Below are 26,763 nucleotides of genomic sequence, written 5' to 3' on the forward strand. Positions count from 1 at the left end.
CCATTGTAACATGCATGATTTCATATTTAGTCTTATATAGATGTTACATATTCTGACTTTTTAAATCAAGCCTATATTTATTTATCACTTACATGTGAGAAATATTATTGTGCATTGATACATGTTTCATGCAGAGTATGTGTAAATTTATTTCTGAGATTGACGTAAGACCATAAAACATTTTCATTAAAGATATATATTCAATTTTCAGTCACTAAACACAACTAATATCATCATCATCAAAACTATCAACACTATCACAACAATAAATAACTTCCAATTAACCTAATCAGGGAAATTAAGATGTGATATTTTATTTATTTTTACATTTTGATGTGAGATTTTTTTTAATAACTCAGTGACAGTTTATATCCTAATTCCGCTATAATGTTATTTCTACTTAGGTGAGCATAAAAAATATTCCAGTGAGTTGGACCAAAAATGAGAAAGGCTACAAATGGGTCTAGTGCCAGAGAGGAAACTTACTTTAATGATGTGTTTTATTAATGGGATGTAACCATGTTTTGAGGAGGCCCCGTCTGTCTTCCTCTTGAATTTGCTGCATAACCTCTCTATCTATACACACCAACCCTCTTTTCCCTCAAGCAAAAGAGTATTTTGAGTGATCTGGCTAAGGATAGCAACTGATGTCTTGGTTAAAGACATTCAGACCATTGCTAGAAGATGCGCCTGTGATTACAGTACAAGGTCCATGGAGAGACAATGTGGAAGGGTGAACATAAAATGGGCTTAGAGACCGACAGGCCTGGCTTTGGAAGACAGTTCTGCCACATAGTGAATACTTGAGCAAATTCCTGAACTTTTTTGAATATCAGTCTGTTCCTTTCTATCAAATTTAAAGTATTATATTATAAATGATACATCTTGCATCTAGCAGGTGATATCAATGATCAAAGTCATTGATCTGCATGAGTTCATTTTTTCAGGTGCCATAGTTTGCTACCTATGTGCTGGTTTTCTCACAGTGACTACCTAGATAGTGAAGATTTAAAGTTAATTGACTTTGGGAATCTGAATGAGCTCATATTTTTCTTTTAGTGCTTTAGATTGTACATATACAGATTGACTTTTTATAAATCACTTCATTGTGTGGTTAAATAGTCTTCTAGATATGTTCATGTCAGATGCCAAGTAAAATATTTTTTCATGTTGGAAGCTAAGCAAAAATGAGATTGTTTTATCTAGTGAAAAATAATCTTTGTTTCTTTTAGGAGTAGCCCTAGGCACAGTTGGTAAGGTGGTAACTGTGGAGATATTCTTGCCCTTGATGGTTGAGCAAGAGTTTGCCAATCTGACAAGGACAGGAAAAACATTTTGGACAGGGAAACTTTGGGGAAGTGCTTTTGAAGAAATGTACAGCCGCAAGGGGGTGGAAGTACATGATATATCCGTTTTGGTATGGTTAAAATGAGAAATAAATTGAAGGTAATAACCAGAAATGATCTGTGAATAGGAGGCTGAACCTTGTCTCACTGAGAGAGGTGTCCAACACATGGTCCATGGGCCACATGCAGCCCAGGATGGCTATGAATGCGGCCCAACACAAAACCATTAAATTTACTTAAAATCCTTTTTTGGCTCATTAGGTTTTGTTAGTGTTTGTGTATTTAACATGTGGCCCAAGACAACTCTTCTTCCAGTGTGGCCCAGAGATGCCAAAACCCCTGGATCAGATGGCATGCTTTATAGTTAGGCCTATGTTTTCAGACATGGGGAGATTTTGGACAAGAAAGTGACCTGGTCACTACTTTGTTTTAGGAAGAACTCTTAGGCAGAAGAATGGACTTGGATCAATGGAGGGAGGGTTTAGATCTAATGAACCCCAAACTATCTTAGAGATAATTATGTTAATTCCATCTTTTAGGACAGGAAATGAAACTTCAGGGAATTTGACATCCAAATTTTCTTAATTGAATTAAAGGCTTGAGCCCAGGTTGGCTAACTCCAAAACCAATGCCTTTCCTGAATCTTGTTGTTTCTATGGTTTCCAGGCCTGTGCCTATGAAAAAATGGGTAGGCTCAGTTTAGGGTAACTTGCCCCCTCCATACCAACTTCTCACATGTTAACACAGATGAAATTTGTTTATTGGGATAAACCAAGCAATGCTAACTGGACTTGGCACTTTTTTTTTGACAAGAAGTGACAGAACCATTTCTTTCCTCTTGAGTGACTGCCAGCCTCCCAGTTCCTTGTAACTGAGGCCAAGGGAAAATCATTTTTTCTGATAGCCAAAGAGAACTTACAGTAACACAACCTAACACAACCAAAAATTTGTCAGCCACTCAAGATGTTGGTTTAAGGAAATTCTGTATACTCTCTCTGTGTAGAATATTCAAACATTTTTTACAATGAAAAAAGCATGAAATGTTTTTACCAACAAAATATAGTTTCTTGATAGATAAGAGGCAACATCAGATATTTTGTGGAAATAAAGTTTTCAAGCTTCATAGGAAAGAAAACAAAAAGAGAAAATTGTCTTGCTACTTACAAGAAGTTAATTGATTAGGATAGTTATAGTAACAGGAAGCATCTTAGAAAATCAATACAAGATTAAGTGGAAGTGACTTGCAGACTCTACTATATCTGCCTGGGAAACCAATTAAAGCATGAAATATTTGAAAATACTTGGAAAAACCTATACTTTTTGAATTAACAGAGAAGTAATGTGCTTTTAATATTTTTTGTCACAGTTGCTCTTTTTATTTTTTCTTATAAAATATTTCCATATTAAAACCACTTTATAATGAAAAACTCAAATGCTCTTATGAATCCAGAATCTCTTATTTGTCAATTTTTAAAAATATTATCCAAAACGTACATGTGTTGTTTGTTATCCTTTGGATATATTTATCAGTTATTTTCCCCTTAGCTCGGTCCTGCTTTGTCTGTGCATTGCTTTCACAATTTCACAGGAATCCCCCAAATCTATCTGTTGAAAAGTACATAATATAGTCAAGATGTGGGTCTGTTGGCAAGGGGTTCAGCTGTAATAACGAATTGAATAGCTCTTTGAATTGCTACATTAAGACTCCGATGTGGGGGGCCATTGCAAAGTACCAGAATCAGTGCAATGTTTGTAAGAGCCCTTCATAAAACTAAGACTTGTGAGATAATGAAGAATATGTAATTAATTCACAGTACTTAATAGGGCCCTTTCTTTTGACTCAAGGGTTCAGTGTTACAAGCAGTCACCAATCTGCTAGATCTGAGAGCTCTGGTCATTCATGTGGCAGGCAGAAAGTACTGCGGCTCCAAATTCTGGCTCTGACTGTTGGAAGCTCAGTCCTACCTAGGGGATCTTGCCAAACACAGAGAACATGCTAATGATTTGGAACATTAACTGTCCAAGACTAGCGGGTGGAGAGCTTCATTAACTTCTGTTCAGTCCTCCAAATCCTATCCATAATCTCTGAATCTCTGGCAGCTTTGAAACTCCACTTTTGTGCGTATGTGTGTGTGTGTAAGATGGTCAAGGGAGAATATTAAAAAGGAACTCTATCAAATATTGAGTAAATTAGGGATTCATAATAAAATAAAAGGATCCTGTGATTTGCAACAGTGTTCTTTGCAATGGTTTTAACCTGTCAATAGTTTTCAGACTTATAATGCCCTAGACAATACATAGTAGAAACTTTTGCATATAAACTACCTTGTAAATTTAGAGCAGCATTATAGTGCATTAATGGGGAGGGGTAAAACAAGGCTTGGCTTTTTGAAAATGAAAACAGAGACTCATGAACTGTATTCATTCAGACAGCCTGGAGGTGGGAGCATTTCCCCCCACATTTTGTATGCACAGGCAGAACCATATTCGGAAACAGTGACAAGGGCAACGTGTAGAAAAAGTGACATTTTGTTCATCACATGCATAGCTGTCTGAGCAAGTGTGCTGCTTTCCAGTTGTTACTGAACCTAAAACAAAATGAGTGAAAACTCTAGCTTTGCTTTATTTCATAGTGTGAGAATGTGGTAGTTTTGCTGAGAGGTTTAATCCCCACAAATAAGACACTGGAAGTCTGTTTAAAAGCTGACAATAGGCATATAAAAGCTATATATAATATTCAGTTCAATAAACAGGCTAAGCATTTTATATGACCTTTGATAACAGGCTATACACAGTATACACACAACATAGATATATGTACATATATACATATAATGTATATACATATCACTATTTTTCTTGCACTAAAATTACTACTTATTTTCTTTGAGTGGCAGCTAAGTTAGTTTAAAATGGTTAGTTATAGGAAGTAGGTGTGAACCTTGAGAAAAATGAAGCAATGAGTGCCCTAGAGTCATTTAATTATATTTAACACATGCTTACTCATTTGAGAGTATCAGAAATTAATGACAAAAGTTAATACTGCTATACTATCAACACTGAAAAAGAAACTAGTTATTTTGCTTCAAGTGGCCAGATAATTGAAGCAACAAAATAGAAAGAAGTGAATAACAATCTTTTTGGTTTGAGTCATTGAGATAACAATAAATGGATAGAAAGTAATTATCTATAATGAAAAAGTAAATGAATAATATGAGCTATTGTGCGATTCATTTAATTGGCTATGTTTAGACATGTCCTTAACTAGAGAACAAAAAAGATGGATAACTACAGCTTCTCTCTTATTCTTTTTAGTAACAATATAAATGCATCTTGATATATTGTTTTTTTCTTAGCAGAACATCATTTTTCACTGTCTTCAAATTATAACTGATAAATGTGAACACCAATTTATACTTTAAAATTTAGTGTAGATACAGTGGGATACGATTCAACCTTAAAAAAGGAAATCCTACCATCTGCAATAATATAGCTGAACCTAGGAGACATGTGCTAAATGAAGTAAGCCAGGCACAGAAGGACAAATATTATATTGCCTCACATAAGTGAGATGTAAAAATGTCAAACTAATAGTAACAGGGAATAGAATGGTGGGGGAAATGAGATGCTGGTCAAAAGTACAAACTTTCAGTTATCAGGTGAATAAATTCTGGTGATCTAACATATAGCATTGTGAGTATAATTAATAATGTGTTGTATCCTTGAAATTTGCTAAGAGATATCTCAAGTGTTTGTACAAAACACATATAAAAAGTAATTATGAGATGATAAACATATTAATTCTTAATTGTGGTGGTCATATTACAATGCACATGTACACCAAAACTATTTAAACATATATATTATGCTACATACCTTAAATATGTATAATTTTTAATGTGTCAGTGATACCTAATAAAGCTGGAAAAAATTACTTTAGGATCCCAGTACTATCAGACTTTCCTACAGATGTTGATAAAGTTGATATGTTTATCTTGCATGTGTGTGGTCATTTTAGCTTCATAAGTGTAATTTCATGAACACCTAAATCAAAATTTTTTCAAATCTCATATTGAGGTGTCATTTTTGTGTTCTCAAATTTTAAAATTGTGGTACCATAGTGCTAGAATCTTGTAGGTCAGTGATTGTTCTCTCCCATTCATGGAAAGCACTCTTGTTGCTCTTGTTATGTTCTCTTAAATTTGATCTGAAAACTAGAATACTCTTCATTCTTTATTATAACTATTTAAAGATGTGTTTCAAATGGGTTTAGTTTTCTTCACATCTGCAATTGGAGAAGCCACAATAAACTCATAACAGGAATGCCTTCTTGTATTTTTCCTGGGATGCTATTTGATGCACAGTCAATAATGGTGTGTTTCTATGGTTTAAAGTCAATTTTGAAAAGCCCCAATCAACTGAACTTTTAAGGTAGTTATATAAGGTAATGGTAGCTGCATAAGGTAACAAACCAAAATGTTCACTATTGGTGGAAATGCAGATTGGTGCAGCCACTGTGGAAAACAATATGGAAGTTCTGCAAAATATTAAAAATACAGCTGCCTTATGATCCAACGATTCCACTTCTGGATATATATCCAAAGGAACCCAAAGCACTCATTCAAAAGAATATAAGCACCCTTATGTTCATTGCAGTGCTTTAGCTATTATGTTTTTTAATCTAAATCCTCAGAAATTTTTTTTGGAGTAAAATTTTGAAAAATATTTCTTTTCAGTAATCAAAATTCTAAGGGATATATTCATAACTCTTTGTTTTTAATCAGAGTTCAGCATGAATACTTTTATATAACTGGGGGGAAATAAATCACAAATTTCAAAGATGAACCCACTGAGGAGATAATAGTAATTTTTAAAAGAGAGATTTCTGTAATCACATGACTATCCCATTCATATTAAAAAACTAATAACTGAAGTTTTTATGTATGAAGTGCTAGCATCATTTCTGTGGTAAGGTAGATGTCTTGAATGACCCATTCAGAGAAGTTCACTTAGTCCAACTTAATGAAGTCCATATCCTTTTTGTGCTGAGAGACACACTGGCAGCACATATTGAGGCCATATTGCCAAATCGGACCATGCCCATTTGAGCAGACATGGCAAGAGTGAGAATCCTGGCAGAATTTTCTTGGATGGCTCCAGTAGGGCTACTCGTGACTCATGTTGCTCTCTCATATGCAATGAGGCAAAAAGGGACCATAATTCTTTGAAAATTAGTGTAAGAAGACCTAACCTCAGTCTGTGAATCTTAGAAAACTAGGTATAGTTATCACCTGGTTTCAAAAAAAGACTTCAAAGAGATGTCTCTGGTCAGTCCATTATCTTTCCTAAGGTGGCTAAGAAAAGCACATTTTACTCTACTTGGGACAATAATGTGTTTCTACAACTCGTAGACAAGCTACATTTAGCGGTGTCTGAAGCCTGCTGTCTCAAGGTGAGGTAGATGATCAACATTGTAGTGGATCACTGCTAGATGCTGAACTTAGAGATATAATTTAGTTAGTGAAAGGAGAATGAAAACACTCCTATGTAAATAATAAGAGGATGTTTTCTAGTTTCATAACTATGTACATCTGGAAAAGACCTTAACTCAACTCAAAGAGGAGCTAACATAACATCAGTGCTGCATAGAAACCATCAAAGGAGGCTTAGGCTGAATCGAGCAGCACCATGGAGAGCTCCCAGAAATGCCATGGCTGTTCTTTTGTCCTTTGCAGCTCTGGTTTTCTCTAGCCATCATGCCTCCAAAGTGAGCCCCTCTACTTCTTATGATAGGTCACAGTCCTCACAGAAGTCGAAGTTCCCTTCGTTATCTCTGAGTCTCATAGCTCATGCATTTAAATAAATGCTACATTATTCATGGGGCCCAAGGTTCTCCTCTTAAGACTTCTTTTTTCTCTGTTATTAGCTCTTGTTTTGGAATTGTTTAATGGAAGCTCATGTAACAGCACTGGAATTAAAACTACCCCCTCCTTTTCCTTTTCTTTCCTCTTTGAGGCTTCTCAAAATGTTACTTATAATCTAATTTTAAAAAACACAAAAACATTCTTAAGTTGGATATAGGATGAATGAAATGAAATTGATTTGTGTTTTATCTTAAAGCCATGTAAGGAAAAAAGATTGTCTTTTTTTGCCTAAGAAAACTGCCGGGGAAGAAATGTTTTGGTTTCATGTTTTCTTCCTAAAGAGTTGTTTGGAGAGCAATTATAAAGGATATACTTGAAAGCAAAATTATCTTTCCTTTTGACAATGGCTAGGTCAGACTTTAGAATCAAGCATTCCTGGGCTTAAATCTTGCCTCTCCCACATACAGATTTTAATTTTAGATAAACTACTTAATTGATCTCAGTCTTCGTTATTACATCTAAAAAATGAGATTAGCTCCATCCACCTGGCATTATTATGAAGATTAAACAAGATAATGTAAGTGAAAGAGATTGGCATGATACCCAGTCAGAGAAGGCACTTAGTTAAAGTCAGTCCTGCCCATGTACCTTTTCCTTGCACTATGCTCAGGAAGAGAATCTAAGCAAACTTACAAAACAAGATTACTCTTTAAGACCAAAATATGATTATTGCACAATGTAATCAATCAGCCTAACTTGGCTGATCATGTAAATCTGACCAACTGAAGTTATGTGGGATGAAAGCCTTCCCCCACATTTTCTGTAAATTATGGGAAACTATAGGCAATCTTCACCTCAAAGTTTATAGTCCCTGCTTTTGTCCTTTCAGGTTGTAAGATAAGGATAAATATGATTATAACAGGTAGTGGTGTTTTAGAATATATGGAGCTCATTGGTTTATTCCAAGGATGTAAAACTCGTAGGATATTCACTCTTTGGAATATCACAAATATTTTCTGTTGAAAACAGACTTGTAAAGGCATGACTCATACACTTATCTATCTTCACTGTTCTCAACTAGATAAAAAGCTCCACAATGGTAAGAACAATATTCACTTCAGCTAAGTCACCAGCTGGCTAGCAAGGAGGATCACATCACTGGTTCTAGGTGGAAAACAGGCATATTGTATAACTGCAATTCTTAAAACCCTCACCTGTGGTGAAATAGGATGGGATACTCATGGGAAAGCATACTCTGGAGGGTGCAATTCCTCAGGTGTTTCAGACAATCAGGGGAAGCAATAATGAAAAGGACTATGGGAAAGAGAGGCTACATTAGAGAAAGTCAGGGAAAGGACATCCTAGGAAATGAGGATGATAGGATTCAGAAATAATGGCCAGGTAATTGCATTCAAATGTAAGAAGTATATGGAGTATAATTGTTATAATGAGTGGCAAAGTTGGCGTGACAGCCATAAGGGCCTGGCCTTCACGGAGGAATGGATGGGTTATTAAACCTGGTGTTCCTATGGGAAAGATGCGTAGGGAAGCAATAAGTATTGTTTCGAACACTGAGCCAAAGGAAAGGAAAGGGATGAAGGCAGCTATCCCAGTGTTGTCAAACTATCATGCCTGATTTTCTGACTTGAGCCAGTTCTCAGCCTCAGAATCCATAAACTGCAGGAGAAGAGAGATCTCCATATGAAGGACCTGCAATGCCAAGTTATTTCTGTGATGGATAATCTTTCAATTGTTAGGAGTAATGTTTGCAAGAAGTTTGTAATAATATGGGTAATGGTTATGTATAATGTTAACTGATATATGTATGATATAAAGAATGTAAAATATCACATTTATGTTAATAATATGTTTAAAAAGAGCAGAAAATGCATTGGAACATAAACTTGTTTATATGAGAGAAGTTGGTCTATGGTGAAGTTTTCTTTTTTCTACTTTCTGTGTGTATTTTTATCATTAAAAAATATTATACTTGAAATATGCTATACTGCAGAAAATAAAGGCAACTGTTTAACAAGTAACTATAAATATACTATTGTTAAGAAGGTTAATGTCTATTTTAAAATAATATTAACATAGTTTTATGAGTAAATTAATAAAGTCTGGGAGGTGCAGCTGCTCATCTTAAGAAAACTATGCAGTGCTAACACATAGAGCTGTGATGGGTTGTATATGGACCCCACAAAGGAAATCTACAGCAAGACCAAAGAAGGCAGAGTCTGTTAAAATGTAAATGTGCTTTGGAGTGAAAAAGCATATAATCCAAAATATTTTGCTAATATACATGGCATGTACTAAACGGTTTTTGGTAGGAGGAAAGGATTTAAATTCAGCCAGCCAGCCAGGAATAAGCCCTATTAAAAAACATTCTGAATAAAATAGGGTGAATTAATTAAAGACCAAAAAAGTGGACAAAAATTATACTTTATAAAGACAATCATGCTTTTAAACAATGCATGTTAGTTCTTCATGTCAGTTATAGCCTTATACTTTTAAGTCAATTAAATAAATTATACAATAAATTTTACAGACAGAAATTCAGAAGTTCAGAGGAGGGATTTATGGTGTTTGGACTAAAATGGTAGAAAGGAGAAAGGTTTTATGAAAGAGTTGAAAATTGAGCTAGATTTTTAAGGATGACATGATATGGCTATGCAAAGAGGGACAGGGAGGGAAATAGCACCTCTAAGGTATGGAGGTGAAAATCAATAGATTGAATTTTGGGTATGTAATAAGTTTAGGCAGCCTGATGTGAAGGACTGATATAAGGTGGGCAAGAAAATAAGCTGAAGAAAACTGATGGTTGGGGTCAAAATTCAATGCATTTTGAATTCTAACTGTGCATTGTGAATAATGGAGAATCAGTATTCTGAGTAGGAGCACAAATCATGAAAAATTAATGTGACGTTATTCATTTGTTCATGATTTCATACTACAAATATCTGTTGAGTGGGATAATTTTAAAGAAAGGAGTTGTAAAAATGGAAAGTTAGGAGAGGCTTTAATAGCAATCTAGCCCAGAAAGCTGATTGTCCACATTGACAGACTGATAATGAAAAAGAAGACTTTTGTCTATGTCTTTTTCCATCCACATTTTTTTCTATCCTCATTTAAATTTTTGTTACATTTTACTGTGGTTATCTCCAAAGACAAATCTGTGGCTTTAGCTCCAACTAGTTTCATGGACATAATGATCATTAGTTGTCTTTCTAAAACATCATCTTGTCACCAACCGATGTCTTTGTTTTCTCCCAACCAGTGTCTTTGCTCACATTGTTTGCTTTGCATAATAAAAAAATAAGTGCTCTGTCCAGCCAGTAGACCAGAGCTCATCAGGTTTACCTGAAGTAAAACAAAAATAAATTTCAGCAAGGCAACAATTTGGAACTTAAATTTGAATGCCATTTAAAGATAATCTTGAAAAAGTTAAATAAGTTGTTATGCATGGTAAAATCTCTTCTGGAAAGGGCTTTCTTGAAAATGTTTATATATTTTCATTTGCTCAAGATCTAATGATAAACTATATGATATGAATATATACTGTGCATTTACAGAGACATACATTCTGTTTTATGTGAATTTAATAATATTAATTTTTTCTGAAATCTAATGAAATGTTTAATATTAATTTTTCTAAAATCTAATCAAATGTAAATTACTATTTGTACACCATAGTATTTAAGGATTACATATTCATGATTTTTTCCTGTAGATTTTCTAGACTAACAACTAAGTCCAAGTGAATGGAAAACGGTGTATTAAAACATCAGGCAACATCTGAATATGATCTTTGTAATCTAACAGGGAGGCTATTTCTTGGTATTTTATGCGGTTTTGTGTTGACCTGTTGGCCCCAAGCAGATCTGAATCAGTTTTAGCCTCCGCACAACACAGGAGCACATGTCATGTCACATGCTGTAGTGAAAATCTTAGCATAGACATGCCCGGGTTCCGAATCTTAGCATCTGAACGAAACTTAGAAGTCACACAACCCATCTTACATAAGACTGTCTCTATGGTAGTCTTTAGAGATGATTATGCAGCTTTGTTTATATTCATTCTGAGCCTGCCAGTGCCTCATGAGGCAGCCCAATTAATCTCTTAAGTTTGACCACAACAGCTTTTAAATTCAGCTAAAATCTGACTTGGAACCTTGCACCCATTGGTCCTTACTGACACTTAAATGCAGGATTAATGCCACTCCATTTAAAACACTGTCTTTTAAAATATAACAGTATTTCATAATCACAGAATATCTGTTCCTTTGAACATTTGAAACTCTCTGATATTTTTCATTTTATAGTTTTCCAAATACCTGTGGACTGTCCCTTTACCCCTTTCTCCCATGGCGTAGTTTCTATGTAGTGTATCATTTTGGATGTCTTATTCTACATTCAAAACATTTCATGGGCTTACCCCCAAGTAAAAAAAAAAGTTACTCCACATGTGCTTTATTAGTGTTGCAAATATATCCTACTATTAGGAAAGAATATTATAAAATAGCCAGAGGTTGCATTAATTTAAAATAGCAAATGCTCTGTAAAAGTGTAAATAACATACCAATGGGGAAGAAAGGAAAGGACAATTATTATTCACTGGAGAAAGGTTAAAAAGAAAATATCCATAGATGGCCCTAGAAGGATTTTGAAAGAAGGAAAATGCATTGTTGAAAGCATCATAGGTTGAGGAACAGTTGGGGGAAATACAGATGTGTGTATGTATATGAAGCATTTGGGTATTGGCAAGTAGGTTAATTTAGTTATACTTAATATTCATGAAGAAGTAAAGTAGGAATTAAGGTTGCAAAAATTACTTGATAACTAACAGTAGAAGCTTATTAATGCCGCTCTAAAGTTGGAATTTTTTCTGTAGGTGATCCGTCAAATTTTCAATTTAACAGGATATATGTATTTTAATAGATAAATCTACTGGTCCTATGACAAAGAGTGGGTTAAACAAAAGGAAACATGATAACACTTACAACATGCTGTTGGTTCACTTTAAGTATGTCATCAACCATAATTCAAACAAATACTGCCTGATGATGGAATTCATAGGTAGCAAGGAAGCTGTGTATTGAAACACAGATTGATGAGCCAGTTTTTGTCAAAAGCACTCTGAGAATAGTTGTCATAAATCATCTTACATGGAGAATGTTGTTAGGCTTGAAGATACATTACTTTTCCTTAGTGAAATGCTCATAACCTCTGCACACTGGACATTTAGCAAGCCATTACAGAGAGGAAGAGTCAAAGCTTTCTGTCAAAGCTCTGCAAATGACAACTGTCATAAAAGGCAGAAAGTTAACAGTTTATCACCATCACAGTGTTGTGTTATAATATCCCTGTGTCTCTTTTTATATTATTTCCTTCTTATTTCTTTGACATAAGTTTTTAAATAGACTGTTAGTAGAAGTGTGTAAATTTAGTTCTTTTCTAGTTCAGTTCTATCTGTGCCTGATCTTTGATCTTATCTCTTAGTCTATGGTGCTATTATAGGAGACAGATGAGAGAATGGATTCTTGAATTCACTGTGCAATGTTTAATCTTCAGAGTCTCAGTTATCCAAGAACTCCACCTCATATCCTGTTTTAATGTTCTCAGTGCTCTAGCAATGAGAAGCAGGAATAAGTCCTTTGAAGTCAAGCTTTTTTGCACCTAAAACTATATGTCGTTCAGACTCATTTATGAATGCTTGGAGAATTGCTTACTCCCTGCTGGTTTAACATAAATGTCAGCCTTATATTCAGTAACATTTGCTCCAGCTCTGCTTCCCTTTGTCTCTTTTCATAGCCCCAAACTGGACTTTGGAGTCCAGGTAATAATGTTGGAGTGGAGCCAAGCTGTGCAGATCCAAATAATAGTATGAGCTTTCTTTAATATCTGAGACTAAAACTCACTTCGCTGAACTACCTGGAGTAAATACTAGGGACTTAAATCTTATTTTATTTGCCATGCATTAGGTTGGGGTTGAAATAATTTTATGAGGAGCATCTTAATCTTGCTGGAAGTTCAGGGAACAGGGGAAGGTGAATTTCTGTTGTTTTAGGTGTCTCTATTAGGCCTCCTCTGTTTTCACAAGCAAATGCCATTTCTTACTCCAGCTCACATATCCGCTAACTTTTACGTGACTATTTCCAGAAGAGTGTCAAAGGGTACAACTTCAAATTCTGCTGCCAGAACACCCAAGGGTATATTTGCAGTCCACTGGTAGTACATGTTTTCATTGCATTAATCTCATTACTGAGTCTCTTGGTCTTATTTTTCCTTATTTCATACTTAACTCCATTTGGAAATATTATATCAAGTGAGATATTTACCTCTTCATAAAAAATGAGAGCTTATAATTAAAAGTAAAAGGCCTTTTCCCACTATTTATTGAACATACCTTATAGTTATCTTTATATAGAATTTATCATAAAAATGGTTTTCTATTTAAGAAAAAGCTCATTACTTTTTTTTTTTTTAACCCAGACACTTTCCCTTCTAATTTGTCTGTTTTCTAGTCTTGCAGCATGGCTATTATTTTTTATATTTATGTTATTTATATTATTATATAAAAACTGGATTATTTTTCAGTGAAATCCTGATGTAAACATAGTTTCTTGTTTAATATCCCTACTTCATTCCCATTTTTCACACTATATTGCCTCTGTTTGATGCATTAGACTTTTATCTCTTCTTATTCTAAAAATGCTTTGAAATAACTTATGTGATGGTTTTTTCCCTCCATTTCTTTTACTATTATGTTTCATTTCTTTTAAAAATATTCATTTCCCATTTTTTTAATGCATCCTCAGGGATAAGAGAGACAAATACTTGTGCTCGTCTGTCATTTTAAATCAGAAAATACTCATCTTATAAATAATTTTATATATCATTGTAAGGCACCAAAATGCTTGCTGGTAAAACATAGAGTATAAAAATTTTATTTCAGCTAACTAGCAAATTCCATGGGTGCCAGGGATGGTGTTTTACTCACCATCACTGAGAGAGTGGCAAAAAATGGAGCTTAACAAATATTTTTTAAATACATATACCATCAATAAAATGTGATTTTTTCCTCTAAATTAAGAAAATGATAAAGCTGGATGCTGGTTGTAGTGATTGAAACAGTGTCACTGCTATAGGACTATTCCAGTATTTTCTTAGTATGATATTTAGCTCTTGTCTAATATTGTAAATTTGATCTCTTTCTCACTTAGTGATGAATAAAAATTTACACCAAAATGGATGAGGGAGTAGATTTGAAACTGTAGTAGAGTCCATCCTCATCATGATTAACAACAGCTTGAACCGAACTTTAAAATGTTAAAACTTTAAATTTTATGTCCTTTAGTTTTCTTAGTTTAAAATTAATATCATGCAATAACAGGCTTGTCCAAGAGGAAATAGGTATTTTGTAAATTATAAACATCAAAGATTTATTTGTTATATATTGTTTCTTTACCTATGTTTTAAAAGTTATTTCTTAGTTGTATTTTTTCCTAATTTTTCTCAATTTTTAGACATATCGTTGACTTATGATTATGGTTCATTTTTTTCAGGTTGACATATTAATCATTTGTTTTGTTTTGTTTTGAAGGAAACATTTTAAACTAATGTTATTTGGCTCATGAAATTGAAAGATTTAAAATGACAGTTCATTTTTTTAGCCTTTTTCTCTGGAAGTATTTGTTTTCTTAAAATCAACTTTTATTTATCTTTCAAAAAACAACTCAGGATATATCTGGAAAATATTTTGAATTTGCATTCTTAAATGAAATAGATTTTGCATCTTTTTGTGTCAAATTTATTTTTTTTTATTTTTTTTAAACATTTAAACAGTATTTATTTATTTATTTTAATTTATTTACTTTTTAAATACATTTGTCTCTGCCCCCCTCACCTCTTTCCCTTGCCCCCTCCCACCTTCCCTCCCTCAGCTCTTCCCCTTTGGTTTTGTCCATGAGTCCTTGCTATATGTTCCTTGACTTTCCCCTTCCCTTCCCTTTCCCTGCCCCCCCTTCCCTCTTGTCTCTGTTGATTTCTTTTCCTTTCAGTGTTGCTGGTCATATTTTCCTTGCATCTTTGCATTGTTGGTTAGGTTCCGCTTATAGGTGAGATCATATGGTATTTGTCTTTCGCCCCCTGGCTTATTTCGCTTAGCATGATGCTCTCCAGTTCCATCCATGCTGTCGCAAAGTTTAGTACTTCTTTTTTTCTTTCTGCTGCGTAGTATTCCATTGTGTATATGTACCATAATTTTTTGATCCAGTCATCTACTGATGGGCATTTAGGTTGCTTCCAAGACTTGGCTATTGTAAATTGTGCTGCTATGAACATTGGGGTGCATAGGTTCTTTTGTATTGGCGTTTTGGTGTTCTCAGGGTATAGTCCCAGCAGGGGAATCGCTGGGTCAAAAGGCAGTTCCATTTTCAGCTTTCTGAGGAAATGCCACACTGCTTTCCACAGTGGCTGCACCAGTCTGCATTCCCACCAACAGTGGACTAGGGGTCCCTTTTCTCCACAGCCTCGCCAGCACCTGTTGTTTGTGGTATTTAAGAACAATGATATTATAGAGATAACTATTAGAATGTTGAACTGATAGACATATATAGATCAATGGAACAGAACAGAAAAACTAGAAATAGACTTACATAAATATTCCCAAATTACTTTTGTGTTTATTTTTTGTTTATGCTATTACATTTGTCCCAATTTCCCCACTTTGTCCCTCTCCACCCAGCCTGCCCCGCACCGCCAAAGCAAGTCAATGTAGAAAGCATAGTTTTCTTTCATCAAATAGGCAAAATAGTGAACCCTAACTTATAGCTTAAACTTCATGTATAAATTAACTCAATATGAATTATGGAGTTAAATGTACAAAACAGAACTATAAAACTTTTAGAAAATATATAAAATCTTTAGGATCTAGGGTTAGGCTAAGATTACTTAGACTCAATGCCAAAAGAGTAATGCATAAAAAAAAAACTATAAATAAATGGAACCTCATCAAAATTAAAAAAAAAATCTACCTCTGTGAAAGAGCCACTCTAATGAGTGAAAAGACAAACTACAAAGAATTTTCTTCAAAAAAATTCTTCAAAACTCAACAATAAAAAGAAATTCAATAATAAAATGAGAAAATACATGAGCAGATATTTCACTGAGGAGAATATACAGAGGACACATAAACACAGGAAGAGATATTCAACATCTTTGCCTTTAGGGAAATGCAAATAAAGCTACATTAAGATACCATTACATACTTAACCGGGATGGCTCAAATTAGAAAAATAATCAAAATACTAAAGCATGCAAAGATGAGGAGAAACTGGATCTCTCTTGCCGGTGAAAATGTAAAATGGTGTAGCCACGCTGTCATTTTTCTATAAAACTAAACATGCAACCCTATACCACAGAAATTGCACTCTGGAACATTTATTACAGAGAAATGAAAACTTGCACTCACACAAAAACTTTTAGATGAATATTCTTAGCATGAGAGCCTGAAACTGGAAACAACCCAAATGTCCTAAAACAGCGGAATGGTTAAAATCAGTCCCTTCATACCATGACATATTACTTAGCAGTTAAAAGGGGGCAGAATACTGTTGATACCTGCAATAATTTTCATGTGTACCAAGGGCATTATGCTAAATGAGGAAAGCTTGTCTTAAAAGGTTATGTACTATATGAGCCTACTTATATTAAATTCTCAAAATAACAAAATGATAGAGATGGAGAAGAGATAAAAGGTTACCAGCGGTGAAGGGTAGGGGCCTAATGAGTTGGTGTGATTTTTCTGAAGAGCTAGTGTGAGGGAGCTCTGTGGTGATAGAACACTTCTGTATCTTGAATCTGATGATGGTTACACAAAGGTACAAAGGTGATGAAATTGCATAGAGTACATACATAAACATACATACATGCTCACAAATGAGCACTTATAAAACTACTGCCATTTGAATATTTTCTGTGGGTTGCACCACAATCAATTTATTTTTTTGAATGGTTTATTCTAGTAAAGTATCTCACTTAGGGAGGGTGTATATCTTTCTGTTCAGTTTTGCATGTTTTTATATCTATAATTATTTCAAAATTTAAAGATCAATGCGTCAATAGACAGACACAGAGCCTTATGACTGGTAAAAAAAAAGAAAATATCAGAGTCCAGATCCTACCACCAGCATTGTGCCCATATATAATATAAACAATAAATATGTGTTGAATGGGAAAATCACTTTTTTATCTCTTTTGAAGAACACTAAAAGATAATATTCAGAAATACATTTTTTATTTTGCATCATTTAAATAAGTGGAATTTCTTTGCTGTTTGATTTTAGTCTTGATCATATCTGTATGATGGAAAGAGTATTAAAGAGAGAAAAGCAAAATTCTTCAAAGTAAATTCCATCTTTTTGTTAATATTTACAGGTGAAGGAATTTTTCATGACGTTACCTGTAAATGTGGGCATTAGTTTTTAGAGTTAATATATAAACCTTCAAATGGAGCTTTCCATCAATCATACACACACACACACACGTACATACACATAAATATACAAAAACACAGAGAAAGAAAGGAGACACAGAGAAGGAAAGTGTACTGGACAGTAGAAAAAAGGAATATCATCAAGACCCAATTCACTGTTGAACTACATGGATAGGTGGGAAATTCATAAAGATAAAGATGTTGAAGAAAAGGTGTAGCTCTCTGTGTTTTAGCTCCAGAATCTCTTACATGCACCTAAATTGTAACTCACAGTTGAACTACAGTGTAAAGAATAGAAAATGAATGTTTGAAAATTATGTAAATATAAATATTTCATATACTTCAATGTTTAAAATGACATGCTTTGCTCTAGTCAGATTCACATGTTATATAAAATATATCTACCAGCTCTGTCACTAGTTCAGAAGTGCAGGTGAAGGGTGAGGAATGGAATCTCCAATTGCAAGGAAGGGGTTGAAGCTAGGGATCTTAACCATGCACCCACATATCCATACACACAGCAGTAGTTGAAACAATATTTCTTTATTCGGAAAACCTGTACTTCCTTTAAGATTTTATGCAACTTTATGTAGCTGAGCTAGAAATTTTTTATTGATTGATCCATCATGATTGAGATTATCTAAAGAAAGACTGCAGATATGTATGGTTGCTCTGATTTGAATGCGTGGACAAATAGAGATGCTCGCATATCTTGCTCATGTACATTGGCAGACTAAAGATTTATATGAACCCTCCAATTCCACTGCAAGATTCAGGAGTGAGCAGAGACCTTGAGTGCATAGTAATGTCATAGAAAGACAGTAAGTGTTATCATTGACATCTCCACTCCAATGAAGTGCATCATGGGCCAAAAATTTGTTGACTGTTACTTCCTATGTAGCTTTATTTGTAGGAGGACTTTGTAGCCATGAAACCTACAGAAGAGCTTTGGATGATTAATTCTTGCCAATAAAGTCACAGGGGGTAAAACAAAAAGAAGAAAAACCCTACACAGGCCATGTGAATTCCTGGTGGTTTAATTAGAATCCCTTCAAATTAATGAAAATTAATAAATATCTATAAGATTTTATAATAAGCATAAGAAAAGTACAGTCTAATCTTTGTAGCATTGAATTAGAAGATTTGTTTTGTATTCAGAGGTACATTCATTAAGTGTTTTTGGATTTTGGAGAGGGATGATGATCTCAAGCTGAACGCTTGCTTCCTTCCTATTGCATTCATAAAACTAACAGGCAAGAGAAAGTAAATACTCCCAGATTATCTAAACCAAAGCGTCATCTGCATTACCCCCAACCTTGCACAGATACTAGAGACTGAAAGGAAGTCACTCATTAGCAGGGGCAGGTGGAGGGGCTGCCTACACCCTGGGCCCAGTTGTGTTGTTCTTCATGTATGCTTCTCTGAAGGACACGTGCCTGAACATCTTTAGATCTTCTTAAACTATCTTTATAATCCACTGCCTCACAATCCATATGGACACCACACAGTCTTGGAAGGAGTTGGTAGAGCTAAAAGTGTTCTGGCAGATGATCGGAAAACATCACTCTGGCTTCAGTGATCTCTTCTCTGTCCAACTTCTTACTGAAGCCAGCTCTTCAACTTCTTTCTGGTCAAGAACTTAGAAATCTGTGTATTATAATTATTATTTTAAAATATACAAATTATTGTAGCACTTTAAAATGCCTTTCAACATATTCATGAATCTTAATTTTTTGGCTCTGTTTCTATTTTCTACATGTTTACTACAATCTGAGCTATCCAAACTTGGGGACATCTTCACACAGCCTACTGACACTTGATTAAGATATTACACTTCCCTTTAGTTTTCTATTTCAACATCTAGTATAATAAGTGGGCTCTCAACTAACCAAGATTAATGAAATTACCTGTTTTTTGTCATTTTCTCGTAAATCCCCTCTGCATCTAATCATTTGTTAAATTGAATAGCCTCTCTGCATCTAATCATTTGTTAAATTGAATAGCCTCTACCTTCTTTATAGTTCTAATGTGTATTTCTTTTCCTTTTACAGTTAACACCTTGATGTGACTGAGATTCAGGCTCTAGTTACCTGCATAGTGCTAATATTTCAACCTCATGTCTCCATCTTTGCTTTTTCCCTACCTGAAATCAAACAAATTAGGACATTTTCAAGGCTTTATCAATTGGCCTGGGCTAATCAAAACATAAAATCACTGTTTCTTATTCCAAGAAATGTCTATCAGAAACACCTATGGCTTTTATTCCAACCATACTTTATCCACTCCCAAGTATTATTCCAGTCTTGCCTCATGCTTAACCCTCATCCCTGCTGGCCAGCGGTGGGTGGTCATGCTGGTAGCTCCTGGCGAATGGATGTTTGTGTGACGCATCATTTGATTATTTAAAAAAATAAAGTAAAACTCTAGTTTTGTTATTTTTAACATGAGACAGAATGTCTCACCATGAAGGAATTGCACTAAAACTTAAATATTAAAATATCAAATTTCCATAATAAATTAGATACCCCTGCCAGAATAATTGCAATCTATCACTCTCTTCTTAAGAATGTCCAGTGTTAAGAACGCACAGACTCTAATATGAGACATTTTGGATGGTCCAGGTGGACTCCAAAACCATCTCAGCCATACTGCTAGCATTTCCTTACCCCTACCTTCAACCGCAGACAGTTTTGACAATTGTGTTCTAAACGTGGCCCACTCGTCCCATCTCTGCTCTTACTGCTCTCTCTCCGGGGCCCTCTCTTCTACTCGGCCCATTGCCTCCACTACAACTACCAGATTTTCACTGGCAAATCCCAAGATCTTTTCTAAACTCTATGTCATTGCAGGGTTCTTTCCTCTCTCTTCAATCTTTTATTCTTTCACTCCTTTAAACCTTATAACTCGTTTGGAAATGATGTTTCCTTATTTCATGTTACTTATTCTCTTTACCAGATTATAAATTCCTTCAAGGTCATCATTCACATGCCCCTTATATTGTCCCAGGCTTGAGTAGTTTTCAGTAAATATTTGCTAAACTTAGTGCTTGGAGTGCTATGTTGTTGCCTTTGTGTTGATATTTTTAAAATTTTAAATGATTAAAATTTTTCTAAATTACAGTTGACACACATTATTATATTAATTTCAGGCATACACTCCAGTCATTAGACATTATATAACTTACTAGGTGATCATTCAATAAATCTTGCACCTAACACCTAATACACAGTTATTAGGATATTATTGACTATATTCCCAATGCTGTACTTTACACCCCCATGGCTATTCTGTAACAACAAGTATGTACTTCTTAATCCCTTCACTTTGTCACCCATTCCCCCAACCCTTTTCCCACCTGGCAACAGTCAAAATGTTCTCTGTGTCTAAGGGTCTGTTTCTGTTCTGCTTGTTAGTTTATTTTGTTTTTCAGTGTCAATTTTTGATAGATTTGTATTATTGCCATTTCATTATTCATATTTTTGATCTTTTTTTTATTCTTCTTAAAGAAGATTCTGTAACACTTCATATAATACTGTTTGGTGGTGATTAACTCATTTAGCTTTTCCTTGTCTAGGAAACTCTTGTCTGTCCTTTGATTCTAAATTATATTGTAGCTTTGTTGGGTAGAGTAATTTTGGTTGTGGGACCTTACTTTTTATCATTTTGAATATTTCTTGCCACTCCCTTCTGGCCTGCAAAGTTTCTGCTGAGAAATCAGCGGACAACCCTAGGGGGGAGCTCCTTATCGGTAACTAACTGCTTTGCTCTTGCTGCTAAGATTTTCTCTTTGTCTTTAAACTTTGGTATTTTAATTATGATGTGTCTGGGTTGGGCCTCTTTGGGTCCATCATGTTTGGGACTCTTTGTGCTTCCTGGATTTGTATGTCTGTTCCCTTCAACAAATACAGAAGCTTTCTGTCATTTTTTTCAAGTAGGTTTCCAATTTCTTGCTCTCTCCTCCTTCTGGAACCCCCATGATGCGAATATTGGTAATTTTTTTTTTTTTACAACAATGAGAATATTTATTTTCTCCAGGCAGTAAAAATAACATTTTTCTCTCTTTTGTAAAAGTTAAGTACCATTACATTCCATTTTCTTAAATAACAAAATCCTACAAATATATATTAAATTGTATACAGTGCGTCACACTTCATCTTATATTTTAAAATACATGATGTTTCTATTTTATTCTCAAAGTTGCATATTAAGAGCATATTTACAAATAAAGCCTTGTCATCCAAAGTCAAGATCCCCACGGGAAGGTGAGTCTGGATGTGGGCAGGTCTGGATGCGGTGCGAACCCTGTGGCGGCAGCTCCCCACTCTGCGCTCCTGAAGACACATCCGTTCTGACGCGGTAGATTTGCCTTGGACTTGCCTCCACACTCCATTTCGGTCTCGTTGAGTATGTGGGACTCAGCAAGACAGAAGCCCATGCAATGGGCACACCCCTGGGGCCTGCAGGCAGAGGGTGAGGCCCTGTCAGCCCTGAACCCGCCGGCCTGCGGGGAGGCAGCTGTGGCTGGAAGGTTTGAGAAACACCCCACGCCAGGGCAGCTAAGCTGGGAGACCTGGCCAGGAGGTAGAAGAGTGAGGAAGGTAAACAAAGACACCAGAGGAAATAATCAAAAGGTTAAAAATCCCCAAGGTAGTAACAAAAGCAGACATCAAACACCAAACAGGAGATTTGAAACCCAAGAGCATGCCAGTTGACTGGGGCATGGAGTGGGGAGCTGGCCTGGCTCTGGGGGAGATCTGGGGTGGCCTTGTCAGGCATGGCAGACAGGATCTGGGAGGCCGTCCACTAAGTGCTTGTGAGGATTAAGTGCCTAGGATATACAGAGGCTTGGCAATGGCCCTGCCTTGGGCTGACAGTGGGGCGTGTAGGTGAGGCCTTTCCCTACAGGTTTGGCCTCAGGTCCAGGATAGTTGTACTCCCTAGTGCTTTGATCTTTGTGGGTTTCTGGCTGATTGGAGTCTTGAGCCAGAGCCCACACTGCAGAAGTGACAGTAAGCAACCAGGTTACCTTACTTACACCCGGAGAGGCCTTGCCCTGTTCTGGCATGGGGGGGTGTGGGGGAAGGTACCAGGGGTTCATTCCTACGCCTGCGCCGCTCTGTAAGCAATGACACGTGGGGAAGGACACGGGGCACCGAGTGCCTTCTAGAGAGGCCAAGGCCACTGTGAAACATGGCTAAGAAAAGGTGCAACCACCATGGGAGGCAACAAGAGCCGCTGCCCGAGGGCCCCCCCTCAGGCTGAGACATGCGCCCAGAAGACGGCCTGGGGACTGGCAGTGAACGGGATGAAGAAGGCACACAGGCCCTGAGTGAGGCGCAAGCTTGCAGCCCCCTCCACTCTGCACCTCAAGGCAGACGCTCTGCACAGGGTGCTTTCGGAGCCGCCGTCCACGGTGGTCCCCAGAGCCCCCACCCCCTTCATAGTCTTCTGCTGTGTGATCTGTAATGAGCTTTTCTCAGGATCACCTTTTCAATCACCTCCAAACCCCTACTTTGTCTCTTCGAAAGTAGTTTTTTAAAAGATCAAGTGCTTCCTCCTTCGATGCTCCTGGAAGTGCACCTCACCTCTTCTGGGACAATTTATTTCTCAGCTTAGCCACAGGGGACCCTTTATGGGGTGCTGTCAACACGTGCCAACCAAGAGCATGGCCAGACTGTGGCCAAGGAATTTAGGGAGGTGTGACCTGGGACAATTTATGACTGTCCCCCCCACCTTGCTGTCTTGAGGCTGGTTTGGGTTGTGGAGAAAATGGGCTGTTCGTGAATGCACAAACCGTGCTCGGGAAATTGATTTTGTTTCCTGATTGTATTCATGTCTGTCTACTTACCCAAAATTACTCTCCTCCTTCTGGCATCTCCATGACACGAGTATTGGTACACTTGAAGTTGTCCCAGAGGCTCCTTATACAGTCCTCATTTAAAATTTTTTTTTTTCCTTTTGCTGCTCTGATAGGGTGTATTTTGCTTTCTTGTATTCCAAATTGCTGATTTTATTCTTGGTTTCATCTACTCTCCTGTTGATTTCCAGTAAATTATTCTTCATTTAGTTAGTGTGTCTTTTATTTCTAACTGGTTCTCTTTTCTGCTGTTGATGTTCTCACCGTTTATTGAACATCCTTATAACCAGTGTTTTGAACTCTGTAACTAGCAAATTGCTTGTCCCCATCTTCTTTTGTTCTTTCTCTGGAGACTTGTTCTGTTCTTTCTTTTGGGACATGTTTCTTTGTCTCTTCATTTTGGCAGTGTCCCTGTGTTTGTTTCTATGTATTCTGTGTCTCCTAGGCTTGATAGAGTGGCTTAATGTAGTAGGTGTTCTGTAGGGCCTAGTGGCACAGCATCTTGTGTCACCCAACCTGGGGAAGCAAGTTGCACCTTCCATGTTTGCTGTGTACACCCTCTCCTTGTAGCTCAGCCTTGATTGATGTTTGCACATCACTGAGAGGGATTTACCTCAGGCCAATCAGTTTCAATGACTTGCTGCAACTACTGAATACCAACCTCTGACCTTCATCCTCCAACCACTGTGGAGGATCAGTTCTGTAGTGGCCCACTCGACACAGTGGCTCTTAAGCAGGGTTCTGATGCATGCTGAGTCTGCCCCTTGAGTATGTCACTTGTGGAGGTGGTTGAGTAGTCATGCTTCAGTGTTGTCTGAAGCTGTCCATTGGGTGCTCTGGCTCTGGGGTCTCCTGGGAGGTGCAGGTTAAAGTCAGCTACCGTGTTCTGTCCGGAGCCAGCTTGCATGAGCTACAAAATGATTTGCAGATGGCTGCTACTTGTGCTGAGCTTGAGGTATCCAGGAGAGGCCAAGCTGTGAACTAAGATTGGCTGCTGCTGGTTCTAAGCTTGGGGCTACTTAGTAAGAGGTATGGGGAATGTTGAGGCCAGAAGCTGCTTGTTTGAGAAATTTTAGGAAAATCTGAAGCATGAACCAAGACAGGCCATTTGCATAGAAAAGCCACTGGAAACAGCTTGAGTGAGCCAAAAAGTTGGGTGGAGTGGGATCTAGGGAATCACCAGAGTGGGGCAAACAGTGTGAGCCAGGTTGATGGATTCTCAGATATGATACCCGCCTACCAGCTCTGTAGTGAGAGGGCTCAGCAAAGGAACAGTGGCCTTTGCAAGCACTTCTGTCTGGGAGAAAGCACCCTGGAGCTCTTGCCCTGATGCTGGACAATTCTATTTTCCCCACATGTCTAGTGCCTTTCAAGCTGCTGCCCCAATACAGGAGTTCAGAGGGAGTGGATCCGAGTAAGGTAATGCATGGGCTCTTTAAGAACTGCTTGGGACTCTAGAAGCGTCCGTCTCCCTCTACCTCAATCCTTACTAGTTTTTATAGCCAGAAGTTATGGGGACTTTTCTTCCTGGCACTGAAACCCTGGGCTGGGGAACCTGGTATAGGACTAGGATCTCTTGCCCCTTAGGGAGGAACCCTGCAGCCAAGACACCCCTCCCAATTTTTTTCCACCACATGTGAATATGGGACCAGTCCATATCACACCTTTACCCTCATACCAGTCTTAATGTGGCTTCTTACTTAATTCCCTAGATGTATGACTTTCGTTCAGCTTGATTCCAGGCAGTTCCGAATGATAGTTGTTCTTAGTTTAGTTGTAATGTTGATGTGGTTTGGGAGGAAGTGAGTACCTCGTTTACCTATTCCACCATCCCTTCATGTTGATTTTTTGAAAAGTGTATTTGTACATGTATGTGGCTGTGTCCATGCCACATGGTCATTTCAAAATATTGAAAAATAAAAAAAAAATACAAAGAATAAAATAAAAGCCATCTATCATCCTATTATGTAGAGTTAACAGGTAATATTTTGATGTTTTTAAAAAAGATTTTAGTTATTTTTTTACTTTTAGAGAGAGGAAGGTAGGGAGAAAGAGATGGAGAGAAACATGAATGTGTGCTTGCTTCTTGCATGCTCTCTACTTGGGGACTGGCCTGCAACCCAGATATGTGGCCTGACTGGGAATGGAACCGACAACCCTTTGGAACCAGGTTAGCGCTCAATCCATTGAGCCAAACAAACCAGGGCATGATGTATTTTTCTAAGTCTTTCTTTTATATCCCTTTTTATAAAATTAATTTTTTTCCTGATTTATTAACCTAATATTATTTTATTATTTTATATTAATAACTCTTTAAAGTGCCATTTTAATGGCTCTTTAATACTGTATATTATAAATACATTATTTATATATTCACTTTTGTTGATGTGAATTTAAGTTGTTTCCAATGTTTTCCTCATTATAAAATGTGTACAAAACATTCTTGCGCATAAAATTTTTCCCCAATTGATGGTTTCTTTATAATTAATTCCTAGAACTAGTGTTAAGGAACCCAAGGAGTATTTTATGAGGTTTCTTTCAGGAATATTTTACCAATTTATATTCTTTCAACAGAATATTGGGGTCCTGTTTTGTCAAGGCCTGGTAGCATTGAGTTTCTTCATTAAATACAGTTTTGCTAGTCCTTAAATATCCACTTAACAACTTCCACCTAATTCTTTTTATAATTTACTTTTCTCAATCCGTCTAGCAGCAGTTCTGCTGCTTAACTCCCCTTTGGCTATTCTGAATATAAGAACATCAGCACTTTTGAATGTGTGTTCCTAAAGTCGTTTAAAAGTCAAGTGAGAGATCTAATCCATTATTGATATAATGGCTGGGATAATAGTCTGGCCTTCCTGCTGGAGTTGGTAAATAGATTGGAGCTACAGGCCTCAAGATTCAAATCATAGAACATTACTACACATTCTATTTTGATTTGAAATGACACCATTATTTGTTACCTTTGCTATGCATTCAGTTTTAATAAAAGAGCCTGACTTAGACACTTTAGTAACATTTTTATAAGATAGTTTTTACTTTGGATTTTCTCCTGCTGATATACTTGATTGAAATTGGTACTTCATGGATTGTGAAGAGGTGTGAGAACAGCTTTGTGTCATGTTCTCCATGTGATTGGCTTGTCTTCTCAACTTCCCCCTAGGTACCGGGCACACACCAGCAGCGACTAACTTAAATAAGC

At 36.5% G+C, this 26,763-nt stretch overlaps 1 protein-coding gene and 1 pseudogene across 2 annotated transcripts in view; one reads left to right on the plus strand and one right to left on the minus strand.

Moving 5' to 3' along the window:
* The window catches only part of CLVS2 (clavesin 2), a 64,231-nt gene that overhangs the window by 15,968 nt on the left and 21,500 nt on the right, over positions 1-26,763 (plus strand). The window lies entirely within an intron of this gene.
* On the minus strand, positions 6,356-6,547 carry LOC129067747 (40S ribosomal protein S29-like; annotated as a pseudogene).

The sequence above is a fragment of the Pteronotus mesoamericanus genome, unplaced genomic scaffold, assembly GCF_021234165.1.
Source record: "Pteronotus mesoamericanus isolate MK-2021 breed Mesoamerican mustached bat unplaced genomic scaffold, CSHL_Meso_final contig_20, whole genome shotgun sequence".
Taxonomy (NCBI): Eukaryota; Metazoa; Chordata; class Mammalia; order Chiroptera; family Mormoopidae; genus Pteronotus; species Pteronotus mesoamericanus.